Consider the following 15053-nt stretch of genomic DNA (forward strand, 5'->3'; position numbering starts at 1 on the left):
TCACCCCATTCTCCCTCTTCTTCCCCCTCTCCTTCCCCCGCTCTCCTTCCCCCGACTCTCAAACCTCTCTCTCTCCTTCCCATATCTTCCCATATCTCCCCTTCCCATCTCTTCTTCCCCCTCTCCTTACCCCATCTCTACTTTCACCCTCTCTCTGTCCACCCCCTTCCCCCACTCTCCTTCCCCCCTCTCCTTCTCCCCCTTTCCCACCCTCTCCTTCCCCCCTCTGCTTCCCCCTCACCTTACTCCATCTCTATTTTCATCCCCTCTCCTTCCCCTTTCCTTCCCCCCTCTCCTCACCACCTCTCTCCTTCCCCCACTCCTTCCCCACCTCTCCTTCCCCACCTCTCCTTACCCCTCTCTCCTTCCCCACCTCGCATTACACCCCTTCCCCTCTCCTTTCCAACCTCCCTCCTCCCCCTCCTTCCCCCCCTCCCCTCCTCTCCTTCACCCCTCCATCTTATCCCTCTATCACTCGCTCCTTCCCACACTCTCTCTCTGTGCATCTTGTGTTCTTTGACCCCGTTGTCTCAAACACAATCACCTTGTGCTGCAAAATATTTCCATCTCCCCCACTTCAAATACCCACGAGTCACATTGCTGTGTGTGGGACGGTTTTATTTGTTTAAAATATCAACAAAAGAAGCTGGAGAGGGTGGGAGAGAGGGGACAGAGAGAGAGAGAGAGAGAGAGAGAGACAGAGAGAGAGAGACATACAGACAGACAGAGAGATCCCCTCCCTGATACTCCGGGAATTGAATTGAACGGGCCAACCTGTGTCTTATTGATGTGATTATCACATTTGATCACCCAGGCCTGTACACATCTCACATTACTCTGACATTAGAACAAGTCTTTGGGGAGAGTTTCTCATTTAAGGTTTTTATTCCCTTCTTGGGAAGTCTGGTCTGTCAGACATTTTCTGCGGATTCATATATTTGTATTAAATCGCAAGTCCCCAGTTACTTTAACCCCAGGCTTCAAATCTGTTTTAAAAATGACAGGGCCGCAATCTGACAGGAACCAGTTACCCAGAGGCCCCTAAAACCCAGCCCCCCCCCAGAGGAGATTAAACCTCGGGGTAAATAAACACACAACTCACTGTGGGTCCCCACGGGGTGCAGCCTGTCGACCAGGCCTCAGGCCTCAGGCCCGTGCTCCCCCTCTGGAGGTTGTTCTTTCCTGGATCTTCACATTGCAGCTTTCCAAACAAAAGTTCCTCAGGATAAAAGAGAGAAAAGATCATGTGAAAGGGGGAGCGAGAGCATTTTGAAGGCAAGCTTAAAATCCCAGGTTTAAAATCACCCCCGCCCATCCCCAATGTATCAAAATATCTAACACAGTCAACAGTGGAACATGGTGTTGGAGCAGATCTTCCCAGGGATTGGAGGAGGATAGTGAGGGAATACCATCAGATTCTTACACTCTGCAGTGACCTGGGATCAATTGCCTTTTACTGAAAACAGTTCCCAACTTGTATGTGCCTGGAGCTCCCTCCAATCTGAAACCCTCATGACCCTCTCTCCTGTCTCCTGTCTCTGAGCCAATGGTGTCTTCATTCTGTTACTGACCCTTCAGTCCCTTCAGACACAGCAAGATCCCACAAGTAGCAGTGGGAACACAGACAGATTGTGTGTTTCACTGATGCTGGCTGAGGGTTCAATTCTGGCTTCAGGATGACAAAGATCCTGCTGTTTGACAAATTCAAACCACTTCCCACTTTCTTTCTTCTCTACGCACTCGCTTGCTCTCTCTCTCTCTCTCTCTCTCTCCACCCTCCCCTTCTCCATCTCTCATCTTTTTCCCTTTCTCTGATTTAACCTTGTACATGGTAATCTTTATCTTACCTTTTAAAAGATTGCAACATTTATATTTGACAATATTCCCTCTGATAAACAGTTTCCCAGCAGTCTCTGTGCCAGCAATGCTGTGGGCCATTGACGCACAGGGAGATCCCACAGGGTACTCCCTTCCTGCTCCTGAATGTGCTCCAATCCCACTTTCTGTCCAACAAGAGACTGTGGATATCTTTGAGACTCCTGTTTTTTTTAAAAACCCTCCATCCCAGGATTTAATTTTGTGGATGGTAGTTTCTAGAAGGAAGTGATTGGAGCTGGGCGATGATGGGATATTGGAGAGTCCCGTTGTCTCCCCACTCCCCCAGATCCTGTCTCCCTTTCCCAGCCCAGCTACAAAGACACATCTTATCTCTCTATCACTCCCTCCTTCCCACACACATTTGCTGTCTTTGTCTGCATCTTGTCTTTTTTTACCCCTTTGTCTCAAAAACAATCACCTTGTGCTGCTAAATATTTCCATCTCCCCCACTTCAAATACCCACGAGTCACATTGCTGTGTGTGGGACGGTTTTATTTGTTTGAAAAACCAACAAAAGAAGCTGGAGAGGGTGTGAGAGAGGGGACAGAGAGAGAGAGAGAGAGAGATCCCCTCCCAGATACTCAGGGATTGGGCCAACCTGGGTCTGATTTATGTGATTATCACATTTGGTCACCCTTCTTGCAATGTAGGCCACTCTGCAGGTGGTTTGAGACACAGCAAGATCCCACAAGTAGTATTACTCTCATGTTACAACAAGTCTTTGGGTAGAGTTTCTCATTTAAGGTTTTAATTCCCTCTTTGAGGGAGTCCTGTCTGTCAGACACTCACTGGGGATTGATGTGTTTGTGTCAAATCCCAGGGCCCCGGTTATTTTAACCTCAGGCTTAAAACCTGTTTTAAAACCAACAGGGCCCCAATCTGACAGGAGCCAATTAACCAGAGGCCCCTAAAACCCAGGGTCCCCAAAATGAGATTAACCCTTGAGGTAAATAAACACAGAATCCCGCCCACACAGTGCAGCCTATCAACCAGGCCTCAGGCCTCAGGACCGTGTCCCCTCTGGAGAAAGCCGTTGTTCAAAGGTCTCCTGATCCTAAAGTTTCTCTCTTTAAATCTTCAAGTGGCCCGTGGGAGGAAAGAGACAGCATTCGTTGAAAATAGGAAAATCATTACAGAGAGATAGCACAGCAAGATCCCAGGTTTTCCTCTCTCAGTGACACAGACAATCTCTCAGCAACATCCAAACACAAATATATCAGGCAATGAGCTGCATTTTTATGCTAAAGCCTTGGAAAAATTTTGAAATGATGGATTAGCTGATTAAAACACTCACTGCCTGCAATGGTAGTATTGGGGGAGCTGGTGCACAGCAAGATCCCACATGCACCAATGCAGCAGCAGCTCACTACTCTGACCATTTCTCCCCTCTGTGATGCTGCTTCAGTTTAATTATTTCCTGTCACCCCAGAATCAAACATTGCAGCAACTTCACAATCTCAAAATGCCTCTCCCTCTCTCTCCCCTTCTGTTTCCTCTGCTCTTTCAATTTTTTAAGTGTTTCTCTCACTCTCTTTCTCTCACTGTTGAATTTTCTCATCCTGCCCTCTCGATAACCCACATCACTCTGACTTTATGAGACGTCTTCAGAGAGGGTCACAGCATTTGGGTTTTAATTCCCCCCTAGGGCAGTCCTGCCTCTCAGATCCTGGGAATTGACATACTTCAGTCCCAGGCTTCAAATCTGTTTTAAAAATGACAGGGCCACAATCCGACAGGAACCAGTTACCCAGAGGCCCCTAAAACCCAGGGTCCCTCAGAGGAGATTAAACCTCGGGGTAAATAAACACACAACTCACGTGAGCCCCCACAGGGTGCAGCCTGTCGACCAGGCCTCAGGCCTTAGGCCCGTGCTCCCCCTGTGGAGATTGTTCTTTCCTGGACTCGAACATTTTGGATCTTCACGTTGCAGCTTTCCAAAGCTCCTCGGGATAAAAGAGAGAAAAGATGAGTTGAAAGGGGAAGCCAGAGCATTTTGAAGGCAAGTTACACAGCAAGATCCCAGGGTTAAAAGCACCCCTGCCCATCCCCAATGTATTAATGTAGCTAACACAGTCAGCAGTTAGGATGGAACATGGTGTGGGAGCAGACCTTCCCAGGGATTGGAGGAGGATAGTGAGGGAAAGGCATCAGATTCTTTCACTCTGCAGTGACCTGGGATCAATTGCCTTTTACTGAAAACAGTTCCCAACTTGTATGTGCCTGCAGCTCCCTCCAATCTGAAACCCTCATTCCCCTCTATCCTGTCTCCTGTCTCTGAGCCAATGGGGTATTCATTCTGTTACTGACCCTTCAGTCCCACTGGGATCATTTTTTCTCACCTTCTCTCATCCACGTGAAGGAATTGGACCCTGACAATTCCATTTACACTGTCTCCCATCAATCTTCATAGGATCCATATCACAGAGGTTAGACAGTGATCCCAGCAAACACTCCCAGGGCAGAGGGAGCACAGGGTTCCAGACAAAATAAAGCTCCCATTAAACTGTCTCCATTTAAATCCCCAGGGCAGGTAGAGAATGGGGTCAGATACAGAGTAAATCTCCCTCTACACTGCACCATTTCAGATTCCCAGGCCATTTTGAGCTCGGCGTTAGGTACTGATTAAATCTCCCACTTCCCCCATCCTGTTCACATCAAACTCAATCAGGATCGCTCCATCACTGGGTTAGATACAGAGGATGTGTCTGTTTGGATTTCAGCCGCAATCCAGTTGGTGATGATCACGGCCTTGTTAAGTGTGTTTGGGAATGGGGAGGGAGCTGGGAGCAGGGTGATGGTGGGATAGTGGGGAGCAGAGCTGCCTTCCAAGCAGTTGACCCGGGTTCGATACTTGGCCATCGCAGTGTTTTAAGGGAAAGCCATTGGGATAAATCCCAAACATGAATGGAAAAACGGATCTCTCAGATTGCTCCTTGCTGATGGTTCCTGTGAATTGCAGTGTGGAAACGGGCAGCATTGCTCGGCATCTCGGAAGCTTTCCCCTCTGCTGCTTCCCATTTCTTATTGAAATATTGGTTGCAGCACAAGGATGGGTTTGATTTGTTCGAAAAGTGAGAGAATAATTACAGAAGCCGCTGGAAACACTGAACAGTTCCAACAGCTTCTGTAGTGGTGGGGAGGGAGGATTAATGTGTCAAATCTACACACGGATAAAATAAACTCCAGCCTCAAATCAATCAGAAATCCTAACTCTGCAAACATCCTTGTAAATCTTTTCTGAATCTTCACAAGTTTCACACCATTCTCCCGATAGCAGAAAGACCAGAATTGTGTGGTTTATGGAATGTTACTATATCCGAACAGTTGCTGTTTATGGTTAAATAATGTTCATTTAGTTCAGGTTTCCAATCGAGTTCGGTTTGTCCAATCTTTCTTCCTTATGTTTGTGTTCCAACGATAGTGTGGAGTAAAGTGTGTTTTGATTCAGGCCTGGCAGTTTGACCAATCACATTGTAACGCCTTAGACTTCCCTTCAGGAAATCAGGAAAAGGGGTCGAGACCATTTCCTTAAGGCAGAGGAGTTTGGTCTGGTTCATAACATCCTCAATGTCATCAATCCATGTCCCTTCAGACCTGAGCAATGATGTTTACAGATTAATGGAGGATAAACAGACACATTCATCGGGATTATCTTGGACAGGAGTCATTTGGGAATGATATTCCTCAGACCATCAACTCTCAGCTCGGCCAAGGATAAAGGCCAGGAATCCGGCCCAATTGGGAAACAGCCCATTTCCCGGGAGACTGAGAGGTCACTAACAGAGTGGGAGCTGGAGAGTCAGGAACAGAATAACAGGGACAGGCCGCTCTGTTCACTCACCCTTCACCCCCTCAGTGAATCCAGTGTCAGGAATGACTGCTATTAGTCAGACTGACAGAATGTGATCAGATACACACACTGTCCTTCCACATCATCAATATCTCCCAGCTCCCACCCTGTCTCAGCTCATCTGCCCCTCTGACATCTTCAATGTTTTAATCGGGGCAGCATTAAGTGCCGTGCTTTGAGCTGAGCTGTCTTACCTTCTGTACTCTCTCTCTAAACGGCTCCAATTCCCCCCTGATCCCTCTCTGGTTTAAGATGCTCCTTGACATCTGCCCCAATGAATGAGGTAGACCCTCACCTGACCCAGTATCCCCTTCGGTTGGTCAACATCTACTGTATTTAAAACAAGGATCTGCAGATCCTGGAGAGCTGACTGATAACACAGAAATTACTGGCGGGATTTAGTGGGAGGGGTATCATTTGTGGGAGAAATCCGAGTGAACCTCTCGAGTCCAGGGATTGTCCTTCAGAACTGAAGGGATCTGATGCTGATGCTGTCAGACCTGCTGAGCTCCCCCAGCAGTTTCTGTTTGGATTTCAGTCCCAATCCAATTGGTCCTGATCACAGCCTCGGGAATACCTTGCCAATTACTGGGAAAGGGTTGGATATGTCTCCTTCCCAGCAGTTAACCCGGGCTCGAATCCCTGCCATCTCACTGTTGCACTTTGAAAGCAATCTTAAACGGGGAAAAACGCCAAGATGGAATGAATGAGATTGGACTCTCCGAGGTTTCCCAAACATGGCCACATTAGGGGGACAGGGTGGGTCCCACCTGCTATTACATTCTCAGAGCTGGATTACAGGATTAGTGCCCATGTGCCTGACTGGGATAGTTCAGCTGAGACAAGATGCTCTGTAGAAATTCCCCAAGGTTCCTTCCAGAGCAGCTTCCAGACCCACGGCACTATCATGTGGAATGCTGAACACAGCAGATACACGGGAACACCACCAGGTGACAATTCCACATCAAGACACTCCCCACCCTGGCTTGGAAAAACATCTCAGTCCCACAAGTGCCACTGGTTGGAAATCCTGGAACTCCCTCCCTTACATCATTGTGGGTTTATCTGCCCCAAATAAATGGCAGCAGTTCAAGGCAATAACTCACCGTCACCTTCACCAGAGCAATTATATCTGAGCAATCTGTGGGGACCCAGCGGCAATGACCCAAACACATTAATGAATCACAAAATAAAGCTCAGTATTTGGGACCCGTGTGCTCCAGGGCTGAGTATCTGAATAAATTGGGTCTATATTCTAGAAAATTGAAAGGTGATTTCATTTGAATATCTCAGATTATGAAGAGGCTTGAGAGGGGAGATGCTGAGAAATTAATCCTGTGGGTCTGGGAATCTGAAACACAATAACACAGTCTCAGGGGTTACTGGAAAAGCTCAGCAGCATCTGTGCAGAGAAATCAGCGTTAATGTTACAGCATCTGCAGGTCATTCGGGTTTGATTGTCACCCTCTCAGGGTAAGGGGCAGGTTATTTGGGACTGAGATGAGGAGACAGCGCTTCACTCTAAGGCTCTGTCAGACCTGCTGAGATTCCCCAGCAATTTCTTGTTTGGATTTCAGCCCCAATCCAGTTGGTGATGATCACGGCCTTGTTAAGTGTGTTTGGGAATGGGGAGGGAGCTGGGAGGTGGGAGCAGGGAGCAGGGTGATGGTGGGATAGTGGGAGCAGAGCTGTTCTTCCAAGCAGTTGACCCCGGTTCGATTCCCGGCCATCGCAATATTGCGGCTTTTAAATCAGTTTCTAAAGGAAAGCCCCCGGGATAAAACCGGATCTGTCAGATTGCTCCTTGCTTTTCCTGGCGATGGTTCCTGTGAATTGCAGTGTGGAAACGGGCAGCATTGCTCGGCATCTCGGAAGCTTTCCCCTCTGCTGCTTCCCATTTCTTATTGAAATATTGGGTACAGCACAAGGATGGGTTTGTTTTGTTCGAAAAGGGAGGGACTGCTCCCGTCAGGAACCTGAAATAATTACAGAAGCTGCTAGAAACACTGAACAGTTCCAACAGCTTCTGTAGTGGTGGGGAGGGAGGATTAATGTGTCAAATCTACACAAGGATAAAATAAACTCCAGCCACAAAACAATCAGAGTTCCTAAGTTTTACAAACATCCGTATAACATTTTTCTGAGCCATCAATTCCCCTTAAACCCTTCCAATGTGGAATACCATCTTTCTGACCCTCACTTTGAGAGATGTCCCTCAGTGAGCTCCTCCACAATTCTTTCCATTTCACTGGGGACCCACTATCCACAGTCTCCAATCAAATGACCTGAACTCAGACACACAGAGATCTTAAAGAGTGACACAATGCAGATAGGAAGTTGATTTCATTTCTGTTTCTGAGTCCAATCTTCACTCAGTGAGACAGAGTCAGGTATTCAAGGCTCCAACAAGAGCTGGATTCTGCTTCTGGTGATTGTCTTCATTCAGTGAGAAGGAGGGCCGTGGGCCAGAAGGAGCTCATCATTGTGCTTCGGGTTGTCTGCTCAGTCTGCAGCATTGCAGGCCGTGGGAGCAGGGCAGTGGGAAAGGTACCTCGTGTGGACTGCAATAGGACTTTCAACACATTGTTCCAGGGCAGTTACAGAGCTGCAGGAATTCTGAATGAGGATCGGAAAAATGCATTGATTGAAGGAGGAGGATTAAGGAAACAGGATAAAGCTGATGGGATCAGCAGGATTTCTCGGTCTAACTCTGTACCATACTTTATTTACTGCTTCATAAATTTACAATCAGGAGCTCAACCCACTCAGAGCAATATAAACTCGGAAACAAATCATTCAGTCCAACACATCCATGCTGAACTGATATCCGATGTCAATCTCATCCTATTTGTCAGAATTTGGCCCAAGTTCCTCTGAACCCTTTTAAATTCCTACACCCACCCAGATACCTTTTAAATGTTGTAATTGTACCAGCCTCCACTACTTCCTCTGGCAGCTCATGCACACAGTGCCCTCTGTGTGAAAAATGTTCCCCTTAGGTCCCTTTTATGTTTCCCCTCTCAACGTTAACATGTACCATCTGCTTCTGGACTCCCACACCACAGGGAAATCACCTTGCCTTTTTACCCTATTGAGGGTCATTCATGATTTTGTGAACCTCTATAAGGTTACCCCTCAGCCACTGACACTCCAGGGATAATAGCCCCAACCAATACAGTCTTACCCTCCAGCACACACCCTCCAACCTTGGCAACATCCTTGTAAAACCTTTCTCAACACTTTAAAGTTTCACAACATCCCTCTTACAGGATGGAGTCCAGAATTGCACATTATATACCAAAGGTGGTCGAACCAATACCACAACATGACCTCCCAACCCCTTTACACAATTAACTGAGCAATAAAGACAAAAATGCCAAACGCCTTCTTCACCATCCTATCGAAATGTTAGTCCACCTTCAACAGTCTATGAAAAAGCACTCCAGGTCTATTTGTTTCACAACATCCCTCATACCTTGTCATTCAGTGTGTAAGTCCTGCTCTCTTTTGCTTCTCCAAAATGCAGCACTTCAGACTTATCTAAATTAATCTTCATCTGCCACTCCTCAGCCCAGTGGCCCATCTGATCGAGATCCTGTTGTAATCTGAGATAATCATCTTCACTGTCCTCGACACTTCCAATTTTACTGTCATCTGCAAACTTACTAACCATTCGTCCTATGGTCACATCCAAATCATTTATATAAATGACAAAACAACAGTGGACCCAGCACCGATCCTTGTGACACACCACTGGTCACAGGCCTCCAGTCTGAAAAGCAACCCTCCCCCACCACCCTCTGTCTTCTACCTTTAGAAAAAAGAAGTGTTGCAAGTATCAGTTAACTGGAGATTCAGATCAGTGCGTCACGAAATGAAAAAAAAAATGCAGGGCATCATTAATTGGAGAATTCATGCAGGTGCCATTTAAATTCGAAGTGGGAGAATTGGTGCAGTTCCAGGATGTGTGCAGGATACGGAAATGGGGGAAATAGCCATAAATAGAGTCATACAATCATAGAGATTTACAACACAGAAACAGATCCTTCGGTCCAACTTGTCCATGCCACAATTAAAGAATTCTGGCAGCGCTCAAATAAATTGGAGAATCATTGCAAGGAAGTACTTACTGGGAGAATTGGGGAAGGGCTTATCGAAATGTGAGAAATGTAACAGGGCATCAGTTAATGGGAGAATTAGGGCAGTGTAACACTAAATGGGAGAATTCGGGCAGGACAATACTTGATGGGAGATTGAGAGTTGGACACCCCTAAATTGTTCGAGGACATCAGTCAGTATGAGGTTTGGTGTAAGGCAACACTGAGTGGAGAACTTGTTCCAGACTTCAGTAATTTAGGAAAGTGGTGCTCAGCAACACTGAATTGGAGAATTGGTGTGGGGCATCAGTAAAAGAGAGACCTGCACAGGGTGCTGATAACTTCGAGAATTGGAGCAAATGGGAGAACACGGGCAGTGAATCAGTAAATAGGACCAATGTTGCAAAGGATTAGTGGTCCAGATTCAATACAGTGTACCACGAAATGGGGGAGTTGGTGCAGTTCATCAATAAAGGGAAGATATGTGTAGGATCAGTAATTTGGAGATTTCATGCAAGAATCGCAAGATTAGAGAATTCTGGCAGCAGACTACTAAATGGGAGAATTGTTGCAGGGAAATACTGAATGGAAGACCTGGTGCACAGTGGAGCTCAATTAGAGAATGGGTGTATGGCAACAGGGAATGGGAGAATTAGGGTAGCGCACCCTTAAATGGTAGAATCAGCTAGGCCATCAGTCAATGGAAGGATTAGTACAGGGGTATGAGTAAATGGGAGATTTGGTGGGAATCAATAAATGGGATATTCCGTGCACAGTGCCATTACATTAGAAAATTGGTGGGAGTGTCAATATATTAGAAAAGTGGAGCACAGTTTGTCTAAATTGGGGAATAGGGGCCAGAGAATCAATAAAAAGAAGAAATGTTGCAAGCATCGGGAAATTGGAGATTCAGTTCAGTGCATTACTGAATGAAAACAATTCAGCAGGGCACCCGTATGTGGAAGAAGTGTTTCAGGGAACAATTAAATGGAAGGAATTGATACAGGATAACAATAATTGGAGAATTCATGCAGATGCTATTAAATTCTAAATGGGAGGACTGGGGCAGGATAACGTCAATGGGAGAGTTGGTGAAATTCCCGAATTAGTGCAGGATTGGGAAATGGGAGAATTGGTGCAGGGAAGTAGAGCACTAATTACAGCCTTAGAGATGTACAGCACGGAAACAGATTCCTCAGTCCAACTTGTCCACGCCCAAATTTAAGAATTCTGGCAGAGCTCCACGAAATTGGAGAATCATTGCAAGAAACTAATAAATGAAAAAAAAACTGGGAAAGTGATTATGGAAATGTGAGAATTTGCAACTGGGCTTCAGATAATGGTTAATTAGTGCAGTTCAGCACTGAATGGGTGAGTCGTGCTGTGTTGCACTAAATGGGAGAATTGGGGCAGGACATTACCTCTTGGGAGATTTAGAGTAGCGCACCCCTAAATTGGGCGAGGGCATCAGTCAGTATGAGGATTGGTGTAAGGCAACACTGAATGGAGAACTTGTTCAGGATGTCAGTAATTGGGGGAAATGGTGCTCAGCAACACGGGATTGGAGAATTGGTGTGGGACCTCAGGAAATGAGAGACCTGGTGCACAGTGGAGCTAAATTAGAGAATTGGTGCATGGCGACAGTAAATGGGAGAATTAGAGTAGTGCACCCTTAAATGGTAGAATCGGGCTCGGGCACCAGTAAATGGAAGGATTAGTACAGGGATATGAGAAAATGGGAGATTTGGTGGAAACAATAAATGGGAGATTGGTGCACAGTGCCGTTACATTAGAAAATTGGTGGGAGTGCCAATATATTGGAAAATTGGAGTAGAGCCTGTCGAAATTGGGGAATAGAGGACAGGGATTCAATAAAAATAAGAAATGTTGCAAGCATCGGGAAATGAAAAAAAATCAGCAGGGCATCCGTACGTGGAAGATGTGTATCAGGGAATAACTAAATGGAAGGAATTGATGTAGGGCAACAATAATTGGAGAATTCATGCAGGTGCCATTAAATTCTAAGTGGGAGACCTGGGCCTTGTGACTCCACCTCACAAGGACTTCAGTTGCTATGAAGCACATTCAGAAATCCTGAATGTGTGAAAATACATTTATAAATACAAATCAAGCCTTAGTAATGAATAAAGCACCCAAGAACAGGGAAGGAAATGGACATCTATCGGTCTCATCTCACGGGAGAGAAATCAGTGGGTAAAAACTGTGTTTTTGATGTGATTGCTACCTGAATAATTAAACACCAGTTCAATTAAAAAGACAATTCACATCCAATGAAGTGAACCACTGCCGACAGATGAACACAGTCCAATTCTGGATACAATAACAGCAGAATACGATCACATGTTACCCCACTGGAATGTGTGTGTGTGTCACCATAGTCTTCCCAGACCATAGGGGCTGATCTCTTCATTACAGAGAGAAGCAACTCATGGTGATTTGACCAGAGGGCCCTCAGACCTCAGGCAAGGGAAGAATTTGAGAACGAGTGTCCTTCATGGTAATCTTAAACTGGCAATGGGAACCGAACCCACGCTGTTCACATCACACTGCTCTGTAAACCAACAATACAACCAACTCAGCTAAACTGGAGTGTCACGTGTGGGGATGAATAATTGAATCCCTCGCTACACACAGTGCAGGTGAACGGCTTCTTCCCACAATGTGTTTGTTGGTGTTTCATCAAATCATTACTACTCATAAAGCTCTTCTCACAGTCAGCGCATTGACATGTTCTCTCATTGATGTGAACAAAGCCATAGCTGCTGAGATTGGAGAACCGAGAGAACCCCTTCCCACACAAGGAGCAGGGAAAAGGTGGGAATGTGTTGGTGCTCACTGAGTCCAGATGACTAAGTGAGTCCCTTCCTACACTCAGTGCAGGCGGACAGTCTCTCTCTCTCTCTCTCTCTCTCTCTCTAGTATGGCCACACTTGTGTATTTGAGGCTTTGCTGATTTAATAAATCCCTTCTCACACACAGAGCAGATGATTAGTCTCTCTCCAGAGTCAACTCAACAGTTGACATTAGGCTGAATTGGGAAGGTTATTCATTCCCAAACAGAGCAGACAACGCTTCTCTCCCGATGATGAAGACGTTTGTCTGACATTAGGCTGGATCCCCAAGTGAATACCTTCCCACACGTGGAACAGCTGAATACCTTCTCCCCCATGGGAACGGGTTGATGTTAAATTATGACCATTAAATTTAAGACCTTTACACATCTTAAAGTTTCTTTTTTTCCCACAATCAGGGGAAAGTTCTCTTGTCAGTGTGAACCCACTGGTGTTACATGAAGCTGGATGACAGAGTAAATCCCTCCCAACACATAGAGCAGGTGAACAGTCTCTCCCCAGAATGTCTGTGTCGATTAGTCTCCAGCTGGTCTGGGATTTGCAATCCTTCTCACAATCCAGACATTTCCATGGTGCTGATCTCCTCAGATATCTCCAAGTTGGATGATCTGTTGAATCCTTTTCCATAAACACAACATATTTATGGCTTCTCTGTCTGTGGATTTTTAAAGAATGTTAACTCGATAATGTTAAATAATTTCTGCAGTCAGTTCAGTGGAACACTCACACTCTTGTGTGTGTGTGTGTGTGTGTGTCTCTTTACCACTCACAATGTTTTTGTGAAATCTTTGCTGACAGACATACCAGATAAACACATTCCCTTTATGTCCAAATGAATTAAGTGACTCTGTTGGATCTTTATTTCATGTTTGATTTGACTCACTCATCTTCAATTCTTTCAGTCTTTTTCTCTGTGAAATTATCTTCAAACATTATCACAGTCCATACAGGGTAAAATCTCAGAACAAACAAATCCAATTTCAAAAAGACATTGTTCCTCTATTCTATGCCACACCCAAACAAATGATCCAGTCACATCAAAAGATGCAAAAATCCCCATCAAAAGCAAAAAGGAACCTTCCTGAATAAATCAGGTTGTTGTTACAGCATACATGAGACAATGTGTGTCCTGAGGTGCAAACATGTTGTGGGATGTACCTCGCCAACTGATGGACAGCACAGCCCCCTATCCAGAAGAATATTACACAAGAGATTTGCTGTGACTGTATATCAATGGGGAAGAAAGGGAATGGGGAAGGTTGTTGGCAATCAAGAGTGCTGTTTTGTCCCACCTGTTGATGAGCTTCTTGTGTTGTTGAAGCAGCATTCAACCAGGCAAGTGGAGAGGATTCCATATCACACCTGACTTATGTCTTGTAAGGTGGGCAGGCAGGAGGTGAGTTGAGCGCTGTAAGATTGTTTTGCCTCTGCCCTGATCTTGTATCAATTGCATGGCTACTCCTGTTCAGTTTCTCATCAATATTACACCCCCGGAATGCTGTTCATGGAGGATTCAACAATGATATTGCTGTGGAATGTCATCAAGGGATACTCAGATATTCTATTGTTGAAGATGGGCTTTGCCAGGCACGGATGTGATACAGCTGTTACTTACCATTTGTGCAGATTCTAGATGCTGACCAGGTCTTGCTACATATGGATGTGTTGTGTTTGAGAAAATGTTTAGCTCAGGTTGAGGTTCAGGTTGTAAGATTGTTCTCAATGAGAACAAACCTACCAGCTCAGCGAGCAAACTTACAACCTGAACATATGGATATGTGCTACATCAGTATCGGAGCAGTTGAAAATGATGTTGAATATTGTCCAATCGTTAACCAACATCCCCACTTCTGAAGGGAAAGTGATTGACGAAGCAGCTGAAGATGGTTGACCCTGAGACTCCACCCTGAGGGACTCCCCTCGAACTAACAAGGCCTGGATTCTCAAGGCCCACCTCCTTCACAAGTGGGACATGACACGTCTGAACAGGTTGGTTAAAAATGTCACCTGCAGAAAACTCCAGGGGTTCAAGTAGACTGCTGTTTGTTTCAGAGATCACCTGAGGGTGAAGCTGTTATAAAGCTAATGCCCAGGACACTGCACCACCCGGGCAATGGGTTCTGAAGAAGATGCACACAGGACTGGAATGGTTCACTCTGTTTCTCTGTCCACATCTCCTGCCAGACCCACTGACTTCCTCCAGCACTTTCTGATTTGATTTGGATGTGAGGCACAGTTAGTAAGTTTGCAGATGACACCAAAATTAGAGGTGTAGAGGACAGAGAAGAAGGTTACCTCAGATTACAACAGGATCTTGACCAGATGGGCCAATGGGCTGAGAAATGGCAGATGGAG

Source organism: Chiloscyllium punctatum, chromosome 12 (assembly GCF_047496795.1).
Source record: "Chiloscyllium punctatum isolate Juve2018m chromosome 12, sChiPun1.3, whole genome shotgun sequence".
Lineage (NCBI taxonomy): Eukaryota > Metazoa > Chordata > Chondrichthyes > Orectolobiformes > Hemiscylliidae > Chiloscyllium > Chiloscyllium punctatum.